Source organism: Artibeus jamaicensis, unplaced genomic scaffold (assembly GCF_021234435.1).
Source record: "Artibeus jamaicensis isolate MK-2021 breed Jamaican fruit bat unplaced genomic scaffold, CSHL_Jam_final scaffold_1964, whole genome shotgun sequence".
NCBI classification, from domain to species: domain Eukaryota; kingdom Metazoa; phylum Chordata; class Mammalia; order Chiroptera; family Phyllostomidae; genus Artibeus; species Artibeus jamaicensis.
The window spans coordinates 40916636-40930011 of record NW_026522030.1 but is presented as its reverse complement, the minus strand read 5'-3'; positions in this window follow the sequence as shown (position 1 = coordinate 40930011).

Here is a 13376-nt window from a genome sequence, read left to right as displayed (position 1 = left end):
TCATCGGTCACAGAGGAACCAGACGGTAGGGAGACAGCAGTGATACAGTAGTCTCGGGGACGGAGCAAAGGGAAACAGCTGACAGTCTGATGGGAACTCCTTTGTAGGTGACTGTCCCCTTAGCTCTTGCTGCTTCTAGGATTCTCTCGTTCATTTTAATCTTGGCTAATGTAATTATGATGTGCCTTGGTGTGTTTCTTCTTGGGTCCAAGTTCTTTGGGACTCTCTGAGCTTCCTGGATTTCCTGGAAGTCTATTTCCTTTGCCAGATTTCTCAAAAGAGACCTTACAGGCAAGAAGGGGCTGGAAAGAGGTATTCCAAGTCATGAAATCCAAAGACCTACAACCAAGATTGCTCTATCCAGCAAAGCTCTCATTTAGAATGGAAGGACAGATAAAGTGCTTCTCAGATAAGGTCAAGTTTGAGGAGTTCATCATCACCAAGCCCTTATTATATGAAATGTTAAAGGGACTTATCTAAGAAAAAGAAGTTAAAAAAACATGAACATTGAAAGGACAGCAAACTCACAGTTATTAAGAACCACACCTAAAACAAAAGCAAACTAAAAGGACAGCTAGATCAGTAGTGGAAACATAGAAATGAAGATCTCAAGGAGGGTTAGCAACATCGGAGTGGGAGGAAGAGAAGGGGGGAGAAGGTACAGAAAATAAGTAGCATAGACAGTAGATAGAAAATAGATGGGGGCAAGAATAGTATGGGAAATATAGAATCTAAAGAACTTGAGACACATGGTCATAAACTAAAGGGGGGTAATGGTAGGGATGGGGGGTAGGGTGGAGGGGAATGAAGGGGGGGAATAGAACAACTGTAATGGCATAATCAATAAAAAATTAATTAAAAAAAAAGAGAGAAACAGCGGGGATCTCCACCCGTGAATGGTTGGGGAACCAGCGCCCAGTTGCAAGAGCCCAACGGTGCCTGGGACAGCGTTCAGTACCCAGATGGCTCCCTCCCTGGGATTTTTCGGCGGGCCGGCCAAGTGGCCCAGGCAAAGAGGTGTGGAAGGGATTTCAGCCTGCGCACAATTTGGGGGACTAGTCGCCCCGATGCGCAGTGTATCTGGGCAAGTGCCTGACGGTACCTAGGCCAACGTTCAGCACCTGGAAAGCTCCCTCCCTAGGATTTTTGGGCCGGGACCTGCCAAGAGGCCCAACTGGAGGGGAGCAGAGAAGATTTCAGCCTGTGCACAGTTCTGGGTCCAGCGCCTGGCGTGGTGCTGCTCCATCCCTAGGTTTTTTCTGCTGAGGTTGGCCAGGGGACCCAGACAAACACAGGAGCAGAAGGGATACACACCACGCAGAGTGCCATGACGTGCGCACAGAGTTTCTAGGCCGGCACCCAGTCCTTAGATCGGCTCCTGGCTTCCAGTCCACCCCCCTCAGACTATCTGGAAGCCCTGGGCACTGAAAGGTCCTGGGGAAAGAGCTGAGACCCTCAACCCCCACCCTTTCTGGCCAAGCAAGGTGGGGTGCCAGGAGAGACTTGTTTGATAGAGTTTGCAGAGAGGGTGCTGAGGACAAAGGGCCCCCAACCAAGGACTCTGTAGTTGCCAGCCCAGGAGAACTGAGAGGTACAGCTTGGGGCTCTGAATCCAATAGACACAACAGCCTGGTCTGCTCCACACCCAGCTTGGCAGCGAACCCAAGATTGGGCAGAGGGCCTAGAGCTTCCCCACAGAACGGGGGCAGGTCTGTGCTCAATCCCAAGGGAACCAGGCAACTAGGCAGGTGCAGGTGCCTGCAAACACCGCAAACCAGCCCATGGCGGCACCCCCTGGGAGGGGAGCGCTGTGAGGAAGTCCTAGTTCGCCATTGTAGGGAGCTGGGGAGAGGCGCAAAGTGTCTGGATCCTGAGAGGGGCTGGCTGAAAAAATCACAACAATTGACCCTCAGCCAACTGCAACCAGAAAAACCGGTTCGGCTAGTTTGAAGCCAACAAGTGACATTTCCTTTTTTGTTGTTGCTTTTGGGGGATTCTTTTTGTTTGTGTGTTTTTTGTTTCTTGTTTTTTTATTTTACTTTATTTTTATTCTTTCTTTCTTTCTTTCTTTTTTCTTACTTTTTTCTTACTTTTCTTCCTTTTCCATTTCTTTTCTTCATCTTTTTGCTTTTTTAAAGTAATCTGTTGGCCCTGGCTGGTGTAGCTCAGTGGATTGAGCGTGGGTTTCCGAACCAGACAATCGTGGTTTGATTCCAAGTCAGGGCACATCTGGGGTTGCAGGCTGGTTCCCTGCAGGCCAGTTTCCAGCAGGGGATGCATGAAAGGCAACCATACATTGATGTTTCTCTCCCTCTCTCCTTCCCTTCCCCACTAAAGATAAATGAATAAAATATTTTTAAAAAATAAAATAAACTGTTATTTCTTTTAAATTTTATTACTGTTTCATCTTTCAATACTTTTGTCCTCTTTTCTCAGATTTTTCTGTTTTATTTCTCCTTCTTTTCTTTCTAAACTTATTGCTCTTTCTTCCATTCTCCTACCCTTTTTTTTCTTCCTTTTATTTCTTTCCTTGCATTTCTTTCTTTTACGCACAAGAGTCAAAATCAACTTGAAAATATGAAAAGACCAGAGCTGGACCCATAGAAGAGGCCTCCCAATAATAGAGTCAGAGAGACAAATTGCACTTTGCTGTAGAAGAGAAGCCAAAAGTTGCTGCATATTTGAGTAGGTGGAAGCAGAGAATGACAGGGTAACCAAAAGAGACTGCACTACTGAAATTCACAGGCATTAAACCACAAAAGTTCACACCATAAACCCAGGGTGTCAAAACGGATTAATCTAAGAAGCTGAGGCTAACAAGAAGAGTCTCACAAACAATGGGAAGACAAAGAAACAATCCCCAAATGAAAGGAAAGGAGGAACCCTCAGAAAGAATGTTAGATGAAATAGAGGCAAGTCAACTATCAGATACTGAATTCAAAGCACTGGTGATCAGGAAGTTCAAAGAGCTCACAATCAGCTACCAGAAACTACAGGGGAGCTATAACAATCTCACCGAGAACTATATCAACATGAAAAAGGAAATGGAAATTATTAGCAAGGGCCAAGAGGAAATGAAGAATACAATTTCTGAATTAAAAAACATAGTAAAAAGCATTAAAAATAGGGTAGATGAAACAGAAGATAGGATTAGTGAATTGGAGGACAAAGTAGAAAGCATCTCACAGAAAGAACAGGAAAGGGAAAAGAGGCTCAGAAAGAATGGAGAGAGATTAAGAGAAATGCAAGACAATATGAAACGTAATAATATCCGAATAATAGGAATACCAGAAGGAGAAGAAGAACAAGGGATAGAAAACATATTTGAAAGAGTAATGAGAGAAAATTTCCCTAATTTGACAAAAGAAAAAGTCAAACAAATCCAGGAATCACACAGAGTCCCATTCAAGAGGAACCCAAGGAGGCCCACTTCAAGACACATCATCATTAAAATGGCAAAATTCCAAGACAAAGAGAGAATCTTAAAGGCAGCAAGGGAGAAAAAAGAAGTAACATACAAGGGAGCCCCAATAAGGTTAGCTACTGACTTCTCAATGGAAACACTCCAAGCAAGAAGAGAATGGCAAGAAATATTCCAAGTAATGAGAAACAGAGGCCTACAACCAAGGCTACTTTACCCAGCAAGGCTCCAATCAAGATAGAAGGCCAAATAAAGAGCTTCCAAGACAAAAGAAGTCTAAAAGAACTTGCTGCCACCAAGCCAGCTCTACAAGAAATACTAAAAGGACTGCTTTAAGGAAAGGAAGGAAAAGAGACAGACAGAGAGGAACACAGGTACAAAAATGGCAATGAATAAGTACCTATCAATAATAACCTTAAACATAAATGGATTAAATGCTCCAATCAAAAGACACAGAATAGCTGCATAGATAAGAAAGCATGACCCACATATATGCTGCCTACAAGAGACCCACCTCAGGACAAAAGACCATCACAGACTAAAAGTAAAAGGCTGGAAACAAATTTTCCAAGCAAATGGATAAGAAAAAAAAGCTGGGGTAGCAATACTCATATCAGACAAAATAGACTTCAAAAAAAGAGCCATAAAGAGAGACCCAGAAGGTCACTTCATAATACTCAAGGGAAGAATCCACCAAGAAGACATTAACATCATAAATATATATGCGCCCAACATAGGAGCACCAAAATATACAAAGAAAATCTTAGAGGAATTCAAGAAAGATATAGACAGCAACACAATTATAGTGAGGGATTTTTAACACCCCACTATCAAAAATGGACAGATCTTCCAAACAAAATATCAACATAGACATTGCGGCATTAAACAACACCCTTGATGAAATGAACCTAACTGATCTATACAGAGCTCTTCACCCCAAAGAAGCTAAATACACATTCTTTTCAAATGCACATGGAACATTCTCAAAGATAGACCACATGATAGGACACAAAACAAGCCTCAAAAAATTCAAGAAAATTGAAATAATACCAAGCATTTTCTCTGACCACAAGGGACTGAAACTGGAAACCAACCCCAAAGGAAAAAATCCAAAACACCCAAAATCATGGAGACTGAATGGTATGCTATTAAACAACGAATGGGTCAAGAATGAAATTAGGGAAGAAATCAAAACGTTTCTGGAAACAAATGAAAACGATCTCACAACAACCCAAAACTTATGGGACACAGCGAAGGCAGTTTTGAGAGGGAAGTTTATAGCAGTACAGGTCTACCTAAAGAAGATAGAAACAGCTCAAACAAACAACCTTAGTCTACGCCTGCAAGAACTCGAGGAACAACAAAAAAAAAAAAAACAGCCCAAAGCAAGTAGAAGGAAGGAAATAACCAAGAACAGAGCAGAACTAAAGACATAGAGACTAAAAGCACAATTCTAAGGATCAATGAATCCAGGAGTTGGTTCTTTGAAAAGATAAACAAAATAGACAAGCCTTTAAGTAGGCTCATCAAGAAAAGAAGGGAACAGAGACAAATAAACACAATCAGAAATGAAAGAGGAGAGATTACAACTGATACCACAGAAATAGAAGGGATTGTAAAAAAATTACTATGAAGAACGGTATACCAAGAAATTAGAAAACCTAGGGGAAATGGACACATTTCTAGAAAAATACAATCTTCCAAAACTCAGTGAAAAAGAAGCAGAAAATCTGAACAGACCAATAACAGCAAAAGAAATTGAACAGTAATCAAAAAACTCCCATCACACAAAAGCCCTGGACCAGATGGTTTCACAGGAGAATTCTACAGAGCATTTAAGGAAGAGCTAACCCCTATGCTTCACAGACTATTCCAAAAAAAATCCAAAAGGATGGAAAACTCCCAAACTCCTTTTATGAAGCCAGCATCATCCTAATTCCAAAACCAGATAGAGATACAACAAAGAAAAACTTCAGGCCAATATCGCTGATGAACATAGACACTAAAATCCTCAACAAAATATTGGCAAATCGCATCCAACAATATATCCAAAAGATTATACACCATGACCAAGTGGGATTCATCCCAGGAATGCAAGGATGGTTCAACATTCGCAAATCAGTAAATGTAATTCATCACATAAACAAAAGCAAAGACAAAAACCACATGATCATATCAATAGACGCAGAAAAAGCTTTTCATAAGGTACAACACCCATTTTTGGTAAAAACACTCAGCAAAGTGGGAATAGAGGGAGCATTCCTCAATATAATAAAGGCCATATATAAGAGACCTACAGCCAACATCATACTCAATGGGCAAAAACTAAAAGCTTTTCCACTAAGATCAGGAACAAGACAAGGATGTCCACTTTCACCACTTCTATTCAATATAGTTTTTGGAAGTTTTGGCCACAGTGATCAGGCAAGAAAAGGAAATAAAAGGCATCCAAATAGGAAAGGAGGAAACAAAACTGTCACTGTTTACAGATGACATGATAGTGTATATGGAAAATCCTATAGACTCTACCCAAAAACTGCTCAAACTAATTAATGAATTTGGCAAAACAGCAGGATACAAAGTCAATATCCAGAAATCAAAGGCATTTTTGTGTACTAACAATGAATCAGCAGAAGCAGAAATCAAGGAAAAAATCCCATTCGATATAGCAAAAAGAAAAATAAAATATCTGGGAATAAACCTAACCAAGGAGGTAAAAGACCTGTATGCAGAAAACTACACAGCCCTAAAGAAAGAAATCAAGACACAAACAAATGGAAATATATACCTTGTTCATGGATTGGAAGAATTAACATCATCAAAATGTCCATACTACCCAAAGCAATATACAGATTCAATGCAATACCTATGAAAGTACCAATGGCATGTTTCACAGACATAGAACAAACACCTCAAAAATTTATATGGAACCATAAACAACCCCAAATAGCAGTTGCACTTTTGAGAAAGAAGAACAAAGTAGGAGGGAATCACAATACCTGATATCAAACTGTATTACAAGGCCACTGTAATCAAAACAGCCTGGTACTGGAATAAAAACAGGCACATAGACCAATGAAACAGAACAGAGAGTCCAGAAATCAACCCAACTCTGTACAGTCAATTAATATTTGACAAAGGGGGCAGTAACATAAAATGGAGTAAAGATAGCCTCTTCAACAAATGGTGTTGGGAGAACTGGACAGCTATGTGCAAAAAAATGAAACTGCAGCACCAACTTACACCATACACCAAAATAAATTCAAGGTGGATAAAAGACTTAAATATAAGCCGTGACACCATTAAAGTCCTAGAGGAGAACATTGGCAAGAAAATCTCAGATATTCCACGCAGCAACATTTTTACTGATATGTCCCCTAGAGCAAGGAATATAAAGGAAAGAATAAACAAACGGGATCTCATCAAAATAAAAAGCTTCTGCATGGCTAAAGAAAACAGTATTAAATTTAAAAAACGACCAACTGTATGGGAAAACATATTTGCCAATGATACCTCAGACAAAGGTTTAATCTCCAAAATATACAAAGAACTTACAAGACTCCACTCTAAGAAGACAAATAACCCAATTAAAAAATGGGAAAAGGACTTGAACAGACACTTCTCCAAGAAGGACATACAGAATATCCAGAGACACATGAAGAGATGTTCAATATTGTTAGCTATCAGAGAGATGCAAATTAAAACCACAATGAGATACCACTTTACACCAGTCAGGATGGCTATCATAAACAAAGCAACAAACAACATATGTTGGAGAGGGTGTGGAGAAAAGGGGTCCTTAGTTCACTGTTGGTGGGATTGCAGACTGGTACAACCATTATGGAAAACAGTGTGGAATTTTCTCAGAAAAATAAAAATTGACCTGCTTTTTGACCCAGCAATTCCGCTGCTAGGATTATATCCCAGGAATCCTAAAACATCAATTTCAAAGAACCTATGCACCCCAATGTTCATAGCAGCACAATTTACAATAGCCAAGAGCTGGAAGCAACCTAGGTGCCCATCAGTAAATGAATGGATCAAAAAGTTGTGGTACATATATACACAATGGAATTCTATGCAGCAGAGAGAAAGAAGGAGCTACTACCCTTTGCAACAACATGGATGGAACTGGAAAGCATTATGCTCAGTGAAATAGGCCAGGCATTGAAAGACAAATACCATATGATCTCACCTTTAACAGGAAGCTAAACAGCAAAACAAAGAAGCAAACAGAATAAAAAAAAAAAGACACTGAAATAGAGAACAAGGGGACAGTGACCAGAGGGGAGAGGGAAGGGAATTTAAGGGGGAAAAAGGGGAAGGATTTTGAGGAACAAGTATGAAAGACACAGGGATGAGGACTGGGGGGGAGGAAATGGGAGGGAGGTGGGGAGATGGGGCGGGGGGGGCTGGGATGGGAGAAATAGACAAAAAACTGTACTTGAAAAATAACTAAATAAAATTAAAAAAATATTTTAATAATGCATTATTTAATTTTTCAATATAAATTTAAAATATTATATCAACTACTTTACAGCATGTTTACTAATGTACATAGTTGACATCTCAGGGCTCAAAACTGAATTCTAATATTTGGCAGGAAGGTATATTTGTATATTTATAACTTTTAATATTGAATTTAAATTATATAAGTAACTTATTAATACTTTCCCATTGTAGAAAATGTAACAGTATGGATAAGTAGCAGTCCTCCCTGATTATACCCTTGCTGAGGTAATAGTTATCATCACTGTGATAGGTATAATTTAAATAATTTATTTTATTTGCATTTATGTGACAATGTACACATGTTGTGTTTGCACTCATTGTTCTGAAATTTGCTTTGTTTTTCTAACTCTCTGTGTTACAGATTTCTGACCAGGTATGCACGTACAGATCTCACATATTCTCTTTGACTGCTGCCAGTATTTCTTAGATGTTCCATGATTTGTTTACCCCCTCCTAAATACGTTTGGGTTGTTTCCGATTTCCCCTCTACATACAATGCAATAATAAACAGGCTTGCACATGCCTCTTTGTTTGCAGGTAAAGATGTTTTCAAGAATACAAAGGAAAAAATAGGACAGATGGGTCATAAAATAAATATTTTTAATTGTTACAAATCTTGTCAATTTGCTCTCCAAAAAAACTTTACCACTTTACTCCCATGTCCCAGCATCCATGCCAAAACTTGTTATTTTGAATCTATTAAAGTGCTAAAAGTCAAGTGGGTGAAAATATTAAAAAATCTATTAATAAGATAACTGGTATTGACATGGGTGAAAATCATATAATACATGCTGAAAATGCACTTGTTGAGACCCAATTCACTCTCTGGGATAGTTCATTTTATGTATCAACTTAACTAGAGCAGGGTATTCAGATATTTGGTCAAACATTACTCTAGACGTTTCTGTGAATGTAGTTTTTAGATGTGATTCACATTTAAATCAGTGGACTTTGAGTAAAGCAGATGACTCTTCATAATGTAAGCGGGCTTCATCTTGTCAGCTAAAGGCCTTAAAACAAAGAACTGCCCTCCCGTGAGGAAGAGGGCATTCTGCTGGCAGATGGCCCTTGGACTTGGGCTATAGCATCAAGTCTTCCCTGGGTCTTTAGGCAGCTAGTCTACCCTGTAGATGCTGGACTTGCCAGCCGCCATAAGCATAAGATACAATTCCTGAAAATAAATGTATCTTAATTTTTCTTCACATAGACACACACATATACGCATATGGACAAATACACACAGAGACACAGATATGCCACACACACAGACAAGAAGACAAAAAACCCACCCACGTAGACAACACACACACACACACACACACACACACACGGTGACTCTATGTAAACAGCAGTCTACAGCATAATGAGGAGGGCCCCAGGCTCCGTCCAGGATGCTTGGGTGACAATTCCAGTTTTGCCACTCACCAGCTTTGTGACCTTTGGAAAGTTATCTATGATCCTTGAGCTACAGTTTTGTGCCTTACACTAAAAAATTACATCATACTCACAGATTGACAGTTTTTAAACAATTTCTCTGTCGCTAGATTACTACAGAACACACAATAAGTTTTAAGGACTTGCTTTTCAAGAAATAGATGTCTATATAAACATTTACACACACTCCATTCACACTGGTCTTTCATTCTTCCTTATTAAAATTTGTATATTCACAGAGAAAACTCTCTCTGTGCATATGTGTGTGTTTAAGGAGGCTGTCTGCTATGAGACTAGAAGCCTCCATTCTCTTTCTATTTTTGAGTGGATGTGAGCAAGTATTAGCATCCTGGGTTTTAGTTTTGTGTATGTATAGTATTTTCCTCCAAAACTAAAATACACCACCATTAATAGGAAGGGTGAAAAATAAACCACAGATATCTCAGTTCAAGGAAGCATCCAGGCTCTGACTTGAAGTCACCGTAGGTGTAATGCCCCAGCTTTCTCAGTGCCAGCCTCAGTAACTTCACAGCTGACAAGGCCACAGCTCAGTTTTGATCACATAAACAATCATAACTTCTGAGTGATGGAAGACACCATAAACTAAGTTAAAAAGGCAAGTGACAAATAGGGATATGTGTAACATACATAACAAAGGATTTATATTCAGAATCTATAAAGAGCTCCTACAAAATGATATGAGAAAGATAAATATCCCCAAAGAGAAATAGGCTTGAAATATAAACAAGCAATTCTTGAAGAAGAAAAGCAAAAATCCAATAAACATGTGCAAAGATGTTCAACCTCACAGGTAATTAGAGAAATGCAAATTAAAAGTACAATGAGCTATTTTTTTCTATCCCTATCACATTCACAAAAATTTCAAATATACTGATGAGAATTTGAGGAACCTGGCACTCTGGTGACATAGCACTATTAATGAGCAGGTAAAGATTTGTAAGTCTGCCCTGGCTGGTGTGGCTCAGTGGATTAAGTGGTAGCCTATGAACCAAAGGGTCATGGGTTCAATTTCCAGTCAGGGCACATGCCTGGGTTTCAGGCCGGGTCCCCAGCAGGGGGCATGCAAGAGGCAACCACACGTTGATGTTCCTTTCCCACTTTCTCTAAAAATAAATAAATAAAATCTCTAAAGAAATTGTAAATCTATTGTTTTTTAAGTGTACATGCCCTTTTGTAGAATCACAAAATAGACTGACAGCAGTAAAAGGGGGGAGTGGTGATGGGGGACTGATTGAAAGAAAGTGAAGGGATTAGTTAAGGAACGTATATGAATGACCCATGGACACAAACAACCAGGTGAAGATTGACTATGGAAGTTGGGGGCAGGCTGAGTGGAGGGGGCCAAAGGAGGAAATATTTAGAATAACTATAAAATATAAAAAGAAAAAGAAATGTGTTAATAACATAAAAATGTATATGCCCTTTGACCCCACAATTGTCCTCTAGGATGCCATTCTTCAGAAATGGCCACCTGTACATGCAAATATTTATGTAACATGTGTTGGCTACACCATAATCTGTATACAACAACAAAATAGAAATTTAGAAAATGTTCATACAGCAGAGCCTAAATAAGTTTTGGTTCGCTCATAAAATGGAATACTGTGCCTATCTCAAAAATAGCGTGATAGACAAGGAAAGATTTCCGAAACACATTGTCGGTAAAGGAAGTAGTCACTGCGCCATTTACAGGTGTGTGGCATATGCATGTACAATTGTGAGCAATGCATGGATGGAATGGAATTAGAAGAGCACACTAGACGCTCCTGGATCGAACAACTACTTGACCAGGAGCCTCTTCCCTGCGCTGCAGCTCGGGTTGAAACCACCATTTCAAGGTGGCAACCACATAGAGGTGCCCATGGCTGTTGGGCCACCGGGATGACAAACAGTCCCAGGCTTTCCACCATCAAGACTCTGACATTTTTTCTCCGTTGGATCCCATGTTTTAAAAGATTCTTCCTCCAACCTTCATGTAATGAATAGTAAATAAATTCAATTTATGCTACTTTATTTATAGATGTTTTCACCAGTATCCTGGCAGGAAAAAGACAACAAAATTGGAATATTTAAATCCATGTTTTTAACAAAAGGTCTTAACTGAAATGTGAATAGGTTTAAGGCAGTGGTTCTCTACTCTGGAGGGAATATGCACCCAAGGGACACATGGCAATATCTGGAAACACTGTTTGGTTGACAACTAGGGGAGTTGCTGCTGGTGCCTTGTGGCTAGAGGCCAGGGGTGCTGCCGAACCTGCTACAATACCCAGGACAGCTCCCACGGCAAAGGATTACCCAGTCCAATATGTCAAGAGTGTTGAGGTTGAAAAGTCCTGGTTTAAAGAAAGAGACAAGGGGTAGTAAGGTGCCCAAGACCTAGAAACAGCAGGAGGCCATCGACACTCCTGGGCCTGAAGGGGGAACAGGAAAGTGATGCAGCAGCCCAGCTGAGATCTGAAGCCACGGAACCAGGAGCCGACGAAGGAAAGTTGTGGTTAGAGGAAAGCAGACATTTTTAGAACAGCACAAAGAAGGTGGAGAGTGAGAAGGAATAAATACCATATTTGTTTTTCTCTTCCCACCTTCCAATATACTGCTGGTGCTTCTCATTGGCCAAATCCACTAGAATAGAGAGAGCTAGCAATCTCTCCATATTAGCCTCTTAGGTCAAGAGTAGGACAGAGAAGGGAGAAGAAGAAATATCAGGGATCGGAGAATTAGGGAAAAAAAGAGAAAAATCATCATGATGCAGTTAATAATTCCAGTTTTAATAAAGATTCATAATGACCAAGGACCATGGACTGAGTGTTTGTGTTCCCCCTGATTCTACACATTGAAACCCTAACTCCCAATGTAGTGCTATTAGGAAGTGTGACTTTTGCAAGGTAGTTAGGTTTAGATGAGATCATGAGGGTGGAGCATCCAAGATGGAATTAGTATCCATATAAGAAGAAAAAGACTAGATGTCTTGATCTTCTCTCTCTCTCTTTTACTTGCTCTCTTGCCCTCTCTCTCTCAGTGAGGATGCAGACAGATGGCTGTTGTGCAAGCCAGAAAGATTCCTAACTAGGAGCTGAATCCACTGCTACTTTAAGCTTGGACTTCTCAGCCTCCAGAGCTATGAGAGAGAAATTTCTGTTATTTAAGCCACCCAGTCTATGGTATTTTCTTATAGCAGCCCAAGCAGACTAAGATACCAAAGAAGTAGTGAAGTTGACTAAATCCTGGCCAGGCTATGAGACTAGTAAGCAATGAGTCAAATAAGCAAACCAGTTTTGTACAGTAGTCACTGCCCTTTCGGGTGTTGTGCAAATTTTCACCTGTTCTAGAACCATGCTGCTCAGGCAGAGTCACTCCTTAATACTCATTCCTATAACTCTGTCAAAGCCGATAATCATGTATGTTTTACAAATTCAGTTGTCAAGAGCCAGTCGGAGCTTCTGATATGGACACTAAGTGGCTATAATTCCCATCAAAAGCAAAATGGATTGATATGTCAGAGAACCACCAATTGCTTCTGGCTTCTTTGTAACTTCAAAATTTTCAAAAATAACTCACCAAAGCCTTCAAGAACAGGCTGGAGGCCCCCCAAACAGCATATTCACTCACTTTAGAGGTCACAGAGCTTTTTGACAGGTGTCAGATCAAACTCAAAGCTCATCCTCAAATGTTGGGGGTAGGACTGTCTTTTTCCACATGGCATGAGTTGGGACAATTTACAACACCAAACGTGTGTTCTGTGTTGAATATTTAGAATGGTTTTGGCTGTAAGAACTCGGACCTTCTTACAACAGCAAATAGATCCAACTAATAGATCTCTTTAGAGTTTTAGTACCTCAGGGGTTCAAGAGGAAAAGAGGGCTGAGTGGATGAGGTGATCTGAGAAATCTTATTAAAGGAACTGGCCTTCAACTGAATCCTGACTGAGGTATAGATTGTGGGGGATGGGCAAAGTAAGTTTCCCATGATAGAGAAGCAATAGTTTTGG